Source organism: Trichechus manatus, unplaced genomic scaffold, assembly GCF_000243295.1.
Source record: "Trichechus manatus latirostris isolate Lorelei unplaced genomic scaffold, TriManLat1.0 scaffold00120, whole genome shotgun sequence".
Lineage (NCBI taxonomy): Eukaryota > Metazoa > Chordata > Mammalia > Sirenia > Trichechidae > Trichechus > Trichechus manatus.
This window is the reverse complement of record NW_004444056.1, coordinates 8,829,752-8,838,574: the sequence shown is the minus strand read 5'-3', so window position 1 is coordinate 8,838,574 and position 8,823 is coordinate 8,829,752. Positions and strand designations below refer to the sequence as shown.

Sequence of the window (8,823 nt, the reverse complement as noted above, 5' to 3'; positions counted from 1 at the left end):
GACCAGCGTCTGAGAAGTGAAGGGCACTGTGACAGGGACAGCTCAGAGCACAATGCCTGGCCCACATGGAGCTCATGAAGTTTTTTTGGGATTGAAAGTAAATTCTAGCAGCGTCTGACACACCCCTGCCTCTCTCAGATTGACTCTCGTGTTCCTCCAAGTGTCTGGGCACAAGGTGACAATGGGGCCACCTGGCTGCTGTGAGGACTGTGCTGTGAGCACGTAGTCAGCACTGTCCCCACTGTCCCCTGTGTTGCAGCGTGGGCCGAGGCGGGATGCAGAGCTTCCTGACGCTGCTGAAGGAGAGCAGGGACACCTGATCACCCCCTGCAGAGCTGGTGGACCTTGCTGGAAGTCTGTGCCAGGACTTCCGGGGTGACCTTGCCCAGGTGGAGCCCTAGGTGGAGGCTGTGCTGGGGAGCCCGCTCCACCTGCACCTGCTGGACAGAGAGGATGTAGTTGTGGTGTGCGCGCTTGTCCTTGCCCGGCAGGAGCAGCACCAGGCAGCCTGCAGGCTCTTGGAGGTAGGGCGGGCCTGCGGGGGGCACAGAGCAGGGGAGCCCAGAAGTCAGCCAGAGTCAGCAGCCCGCAGGGAAACCTCTTCCCCACCTCCATTCACTCAGTTCTAGTTAGCCTGGCGATCTGATGTAAAAATTTTCCTTTATCAGATATGTTGTGAGCAGCAGCCCTGTGTCAGGTCCTCAGACAATTAATGAAAAGAATGAGAGAGTCAAACCCCACCACATCATGACTTGACAGTTAACATTCTTGTCAGTGGGACAAACGGGAAATCAGTTCCAGGACTCTGATCCCTCATCCAAAACTGAAAACCCAGATTATCTTTGAAGCTCATCTGGTGGCACATTCAGCCAGAGCTTATGTGGCAGCATACCCTGACCTGTGTTGGTGCGAAGCCATTTATGGTCTTTCCTTACCCACGAACTATGACTGTGGTGCGTTCAGCTTTATAAATAGGAGAGTGTCTGATTACAGGATGTGGCCCCAGATCATCCATGGAGCAGTGCATGACACACATCTCCCGTCACGTCCCTAAATTTTCAATTCCAAAATCTGTCTGGCCCAAAGACTTTTGAATAAGGGATTGTGGGCTGTCGAATCTACCAGACGCTCCTTGGAAACTCTATTGGGGCACTTCCTCTCTACCCACAGGGTCACTATTAGTTGAAATCGACCCTACGGCAGTGGATTTGGCTTGGTTTGTTTTTCACCTCATAGTACAGTCCATGCATAACTCATGCGGAGTCTACCTGCAGACCCCCCTCGATTCCATCCTGTTCTTTCTGGGCAGTGTCCTCCTGGCTGCTCCCCCCTACTCTCTCCTGTCCCCAAAACTCTGTTCTTCATGCAGCACCCGGAGGGGTTTTTACAACTACAGATGGGACCGTGACATGCGCCCGCTGCACGGCTCTGGCCCCCGCGGCCGCCCTGCCTGTCGTCCATCTCATCTCCCCGGTTTCCTCTGCAGTGTCTGTGCTGGGTTCCTTTCTGTCCTTGATCTAGATATTTACCATCTCAGGACCTTAGCATGGACTCTTCTTTCTGCTGGGCTCTTTGTGTGCATGGTGCGCTCTGACCCTTCAGGCTTCTGTCAAGTGTCACCACCGCCTAGAGCCTTTCTTTACGACCCCATCAAGGCAGTCTCCGTTACTCTCCAGTGTCCCCCTGGCTAGCTGCCACAGCTCCTTCCCCATGTATTTGTGTGTCTGTGGATCACGTTTCCCCCACTGCGCTAAAGCCCCATGAGGGAGGGGCTGCCCAGTCCTGTCCACCCCAGGGACCACTGGCACACAGAGTAGCACCTGGGTTTGCAGGGGCTCAAGCTTTTCACATCCTTCGGTACAAATGAATGACGTGACAAACATGGGAACACATCCTTAGAGCTGTCACTGGGGAGGCGGTAGAGAGCTCGTGGAGAGGGCTCACACACCTAGTCAGGGTCCGGGACCTCTGGGAGCTGGGCCCTGAGGGATGAGTCTGAGCTGGCTGTGGTGTCCATGACGGTTCCCTGGTGCTCCAGCACGAGGCCAGTGACTGCATCCTGGTGGGAGAGGACACGGCAGACTGGCCTGCAAACTCATGTGCTGCAGACGTCTGTGTGGGGCCTTCAGCATGAGGCCTGCCAGGATTCCAGGACTTTTCCGATGTGGGGAAAGAAGAATATTGGTTACATCGAGGTCGTGAGAACATCGGTCAGTATATTGAGTCAGAGAGCGGCCTGGCGTGGATAACTCAAGTTACATGAATGGCAACAGCCTCGCAGGACAGGCAGTGACGTGGGCCCGTGATCAGGAAGGTCCAGGTCAGCGCAGCAGGTCCTCCTGGTATCGATAGGTCGGTGTGTGGCTGCCGACACAGATGGGCCCTCGTCCCACAGCAACGTGGCTGTGCTCACCTCCTGTGCACCCTGGGAGGGCTTCAGGGTCTCGGGTGAGAGGGTTGGCACCCTGAGTGACCAGCCACCCAGGGTCACACCACGGGGCTGGCAGGGATTTCCAGCCTGGCCATCTGACTCCAGGGTGCCCCGGTAAACAGTGAGAGTGGGACTGGAACCCAGGCCCCTGCACTTCCACAGACACCTCGACCTCTGCAGGGATCGGGCTGGTCTGGGAGGGTGCAGGCTGTCCTCGGCAGAGTTGTTGGGTGCCGGGGGGAGCTTGGAGCTGGTGAAGCTCTGGAACAACATCCACTACCGTCTGGCCATGAGGAGGCTGGACGTGGCCACGCTGACTCCTGTGCAGAAGTTCCACTGCAGGAAGAGGTATGTTTATTCACACAGGCCCTGTGGGGTGCCCCAGGGATCGAGGTGGGGTCCAGACAACACAGAAGAGGGGAAATAGGGTGGCATCGGTCAGATGGAGCACAGCGGTGACCGTGGGCTTGTGTGAGCGAGCTATTCACGCACCGCTGAGATGGGCTGGGAGGGGTCGGGCTTACCCTGAGTGGTGACCATGGCTGGCCAGGTTGGGGACGTCATCCCTGTGCCTGCAGGGTAGGAGGGAGTACTTTCCAGGACCCAGAGGGAGGCTGGCTGCAGGGAGGCAAGGCTGAGCACCCTGACCTCACCCTTCTTCTCTGACCTTTCTCCAGACCTCGTCAGATGAGGGCCGTGGGAGGGCTGCTCTAGGCCAGGTGGTCATCGTAGGCTGTGGGCCCTGGAGGGAGGCCTCAGCTGGACAGGAGCTGCCCGGGCAGAGGGAGGGAGAAGCACAGAGTGTTCATCTGCTAATGGGGATGCTTCATTAGAAGAAAAATTCATGGTGGAAGAGGGAATAAAGGCAGTAGATCATCCTCCAGTCGGGCCTGGCTGGGAAACAGCATTCCAGGCAGAGCCTAGACTGAGCACCCAGCAGGTCAGGGTCTCAGTGACAGTATTTGGTGACAGGCCCAGGAGTCCCGGAAGGGCCAGGAGGCCATATGGGAGGGGCTCAGGGACACACCTGGAGCCTGGGTGCTGTTGAGGTCTCCCGGGGCCACGCTGTGGCAGAGGGGCAGTCGGAGAGCACCAGGCAGGAGTGCTGGGACACGCCACCAGCCTGGGGACACACCTGGAACGTGGGTGCTGTCCTGGGGGCCACGCTGTGGGAGGGGGTGGTCAGGCAGCCTCCGGCTCTTCCCTGCTCCGGCCCATGGGGCTGGGGAACCTTTGAGCTCCTCACAGTCGGGAGGGCCTTCTGTGTCTTCATCACTGTGGGGAGAGAAGAGCTTGTCTTCTTCCCCAAAAGGAGGACAGAGAGGCTCCACCAGGAAGAGACCTGGGAGGTCACTTCCTCGGAGGACAGGGCCCTCGTTAGAGGCAAATTTGAGGGTCTTGTTCTGACATCTCCTCCTGTCCTCGTCCAGGAACCCACCACCCCCCGCCCTCTGTCCCGAGGTCCTGAGGACCCGGAACTTCCCCAGGGAGGTTCGACAGAAGCTGCAGGACTTCACCTCAGGCGTGAGCACCAACCCCGACAAGGCCCAGCGGGTAAGAGGAAGCCGGCCCAACCTGTAGCCCCTCAGACATCCTGAGTGGCCCCCACCTGCAAGGGTGAGGGTAGACTGGGCTCCCCTAGAGCTCACCTGGGAAGGAGGGTCTTGCTGGCCCACAAGGTAGGCCCTGCCGTGTGGGGCTGGTTTCTGAATGGGGCCACACCCTCACCATGTGGCTACCATGGGAGGACATAGTCCATTCTCCCTCAGAGGCTGCATCCCCCAGCCAGTGGCCAGAGCAAGCACTCAGCAGATACTCCTCAGCCAGGACCCATGCCTGGGTCCTGGAGGGATCTGGGCCAACTTGGGGCCCTTTCTCAGTGGAGATGATGGTTAGGGTCGCCTCTGTGCCTCTTGGTGTGAAAGCAGGCCTGGGGTTCTGTTGTCTCCTGCAGGAGACCCTGTCATCAGAGATGAGCCTGTCGGAGGAGCAGGTCTACAACTGGTTTGCCAGCTATTGTCGGAAACAAAGAGCCCTTCTCCAGCACGTAGAGTCAGCCCAGGGGACCTCAGCAGAGGGCCCTGGTGCCTGGGGGAGGGGTCCAGAGCCCTCTCATCCCTCAGGGGACCCCCATGCTGACCCTCAGTGGTCAGGTGAGTGGTCCGAGGGCCCAGCCTCCTGTGGTTTGGGGCGATGCTGGTCCCCTACTTGGCCCTTACTCCCCGCTGTGTCCAGGGTCACTCTGGTCAGGCAGGGCTGCCCCTCAGGAGGGATGGGGTTCACCTAGTGGTGAGAGCTAACAGTCAGGCTGTAGGTGGGACAGTTTTCATCAGGGAGTGAGGTTCCTGAGGCTGATGCTGGACACAGGCTGGGCTCGGGTTCGTCTATGGGGCTGGGCCTCACCACGGGGTTGTAGCCACCATTGTGCACTGAGAGCTTACTGTGTGCCAGGGGAGGAGTTGGCTGGTGACATATCATGTGGCTGGAGGGAGGGGGTTGGTGAATAAATCCAGGGAGGCAACAAAGCACCAGGGTTTGGGCTGTCCTGTGTTCTGTGGAATGCTGGTTCAGACCAAAGAAGGACCGAGAGACAAAGGACATTGAGGTTAACTCTTACCTTCTGGGGAGCACAGCTAGAGCCTGAGGGAAGCAGGCCATGGACTCAGGGCTCCACCAAGCCTCCCCATCTGACTGTGCTCTGCTCTCATCAGGACATGAGGAAAAGGGGCCTCCACGGTCCCCAGAGGCCACTCAAGGACAATGGGCACCACTTGCCCCTGCCCCGGACCTTCCTGGAGACGAGATGCTCTCAAGGCCACTGGTTCCCAGGTACTGAGACCCCACGCCTACCCGACCAGCTCGCCTGTCCAGCCTCCTCCTCTTCCCCAGCGGTAGGAGACATGTCCATCTGTCTCTGGGGCCCAGGGCAGTGACAGCTGAGAGCAGAGATAGCCATGGTCCTAGGGGTCAAGGGGAGGCACAAGCAAGGGATCACATCAGGGACAGCTGGAGCAGCATCCCCGGCCCTCAGCGTGCTCCCTGGAGCCGGACTTCCTCTGTAGCACAGACAGTGGGGGAAACAGCCTCAGAGAGAAGGAACAACCTAGCCCGCCTGCCTCTGAAATACAACCCCATGGTCACTGTGGTCTGTTCAGGTATTTAGTCTTTTTAAAAAATGACATTGAGAAAAATATACTAACCTCCAACATTTTGTGGGTCCCTGCTCTGTGCTGTTCGAAGCAGTTTCCTTGAGCCCTGAGATGGTCCTGTGACGAGGCAGTCCTGGGGTGAGAAGAAGGAAGGGGCTGCCCTCTCAGGGCTGAACCCCACAGGGCTGGGGCCAGGCCTGAGTCCCGGCCTAAACCAGGACGCAACGTGCACTTCTGTTCCTCCTTTTCCGCTGAACATTTTGACACCTACTGCCTGGTTGGCACCCAGGCCAGCACCAGCCAGGTGTGTGACCTTGGGCAGGTTCTCATGGCCTTTAAGTGCTCAATTTTCTTACCTGTTCAATGGGGATGATGAGAAGACCTGCCGTGTGGAGTTGTTGCAAAGAATATGTGAATTTAACAACAGGCCCTGTGTTGTGTCTGAGACACTACGAGCATTCAAGGAACATGAATTCTTTAAGTTATTATTATTCATCACTGCGTGATATTCCCTTAAGATCAGCCATCTTTTATTTACTGGGCTATTAGACACTTGCTCATCAGGTTCCATTTTCAATACTGTGGAACAATGCTTCATTGCAGGTCGTGGTAAATAAAACTGCTAGTATATTGAAGATTTCCACAGATAACATTTATTAAGTGCCTCCCTGGGCTGGCATGTCAGAGCCTAGCCTCTGGTCCTTGCATCCACCATGTGTCACGAAGAGAACACGGGCCACAGTTTGATTTGTGATGTGCTGGGGCCCCATGGCCATCAGTGCCTGGGTTGAGATGTGACCCAGATTTCCAAACTTGCTGGAGTCTCTTTCCAGGCTCTGGCCGAGCGAGCCTCTGCCCACTGAGGGACAGTGTTTGCTGTGTCCACAGGTCCCTACAGGGTGGTGAGATGCACCAGGAGGGGTCTGGCCAAGCCCTGCCACCTTCACCCCCGTCTGCCCTGGCCTTGGCCTCTGCCCTCTGGCTGCCGGCAGCAATATGGTGGTCCTGTCCCTGGCTGCCCCAGGGTGGTGGTTGATGTCACTTGCACTGGCGTCCTCCAGGGAAGCCTCTTTCCAGCCTGGGCAGCTGGTCCACAGCCAGGATCTGGGCTTCAGGATGCCCTGGTCAGACGCTGCCATGACAGGTGAGTCTGCTCAGGATAGAGCCAGTGGTTTCTGCACTTGACGCTGGCGCTGACCTAATCTTGTTTGAGGGACAGCAGTGTGGAAAGGGAGCCCTGGTGGCACAGTGGTTAAGCATTCAGCTGCTAACCAAAAAGTCATGAGTTTGAATCCACCAGCTCCTCCTTGGAATCCCTGTGGGACAGTTATATTTTGTCCTATGGAGTCGCTGTGAATCGGAGTCGACTTGACTGCAACAGGTTTTGTTTTGTTTTGGGATTGTCAAGTTAGCACTTAAACCTTACTTCCTCTACCTGAGAACATCTTCAAGATTCTCCAGGGAAGAGACAATAAGAGGAAAGCAAAGGTACCCTCATATACCAAATAGTTATGAAGGTCCCATCTGTCCAAGAAGATCCTGGACAGGGGGTCCCCAGGGTTCAGGAGGTCACTCTGGTGGTGAACATAGACAGAGTTGAGCCGACCTGTTGTTCTCTGACTGAGATCAGGGGCACCTTCTACTAGTTTTACAACCTAGTAGACTCAGGGAGGAAATGAACATAGATTCTCACCTTCTCTCCTAAGCTTCTGTTGACCCAGCTCTGGTCAAATCCATGGTAGCTTGTCTGTAGGAGTGAAAGATAGTTTGAGATATCCTCCGCAACGTTTTAAGTAGAGAAAAAGTCAAAGGGGTAAGATAAGTTGGTGACACCTGACATGTAAGGGAAATCTTAGTAAAACCCAAGGTTAAATGTCAGCGACATGGGGAAAAGGGCTGGGATTCAACCTTTTGATGCACCAACTAGGAAAGAAAATGTTGATTATATGGATTGCACATTCCTCACAGATTAGAGGGAAGGAGATTCTGGCAGAGTCCCATGTGTGATCACTGGGACTGGGGTCTGGTAGGAGGTCACATCTGTGACAAAACAGAATGTGAAGATGCAACATTCACCCTTGTTTTGGTCTGCTGAAGCAAAGAAAGACAGAGTTGGGAAAGGCTGTGGAGATCATTGGTTGTGTCCATTTCTTTCTCAGAGAGAGACACTGAGGCCCAAGCAGACAGAGAGCCTGGCTCACGCAGCTTGTGACCGGCAGGGCATGTGTTGCCTCCTATCTAACATGGGCCCTGCTCCTTCCTCCTGGAAGTGAGTTGTGGAATTTCTTTCCTACAGGATTCACTGACACGCCCAGCGGGACCCCCCAGAGCAAGTATCTCGAGGAAGGTCCAGGTACGAGCGGTGGACACATGGAGCTACAGCCCCTGCTGCTGTCCGCGGAATTCATCTTTCCCCAAAGGTCGGCCCTGCAGAGCCCCAAGGCTTGGGTGACGCTTTCCATGGACCACAAAGTAGTGGAATGAGGGTCCCACAAGACTAGTGCCCGACTTGTTGAATCATCCACCTCAGACTGTGAAGATTAGATCTTTCTTCAGGGTTTTCTAGAAATGAGAGCAATCCTCCCAGGCTGCTTCCACCAAAAGAGGGTGGTTTTCCCTCAAAGAGAAGAACGCTCAGAAACGTCAGAGCGGACCTGGACACTGTCCTCTGGCCAGTGCTTCTGATGCTCCTTGTCTGGGCAAAGCTCAGGGCTCACTTCTTTGCCAAGGTCACCCAAGGTCCCAGCAGCGTCTTCCTGGTACTTTCTTTTCCCCAGACAAAGGGCTATTGTGGTTTCTGAATAACAGCAAGATCCTGATTCTATATTACAAACTGTAGTTTTAAAGGGGCTTGGAAGGGCCTGGAACAGCCTGGGAGAGAATTTGCTGTTGATGCAGTGAATGCTGTAGACTGTTGGAAATGGAGGGAAAGTAACGGAGCCTCAAGGGGTAGGAATATATCCAGGAGTGGAATTTCTGGGTCATATGGTAGTTCCGTGTTCAACTTTTTGAGGAACAGCCACCTGTTTTCTATAGCCACTATACCATTTTGCATTCCCACCAGCAGTGGAGAAGGGTTCCAGTTTCTCCACATACTTATCAATACTTGTTGTTTTCTGGGTTTTTGTTTGTTTCTTTTTTATTTTTTCAATCTTAGCCAGCCTAGTGGTGTGGGAAGTGGTTTTGATTTGCATCTCCCTAATAGCCTTGGTTGAGCAGTGGTTGAAGAGTTCAGCTGCTAAC

General features: G+C 55.3%; 2 pseudogenes; one reads left to right on the top strand and one right to left on the bottom strand.

Annotated features, from left to right (window-relative positions):
* Window positions 1-275: 275 nt before the first annotated feature.
* Window positions 276-8,064, top strand: LOC101354361 (anomalous homeobox protein-like; annotated as a pseudogene).
* Window positions 8,065-8,198: 134 nt separating this feature from the next.
* The window catches only part of LOC101354108 (ubiquitin carboxyl-terminal hydrolase 17-like protein 6), a 41,850-nt pseudogene continuing 41,225 nt past the window's right edge, over window positions 8,199-8,823 (bottom strand).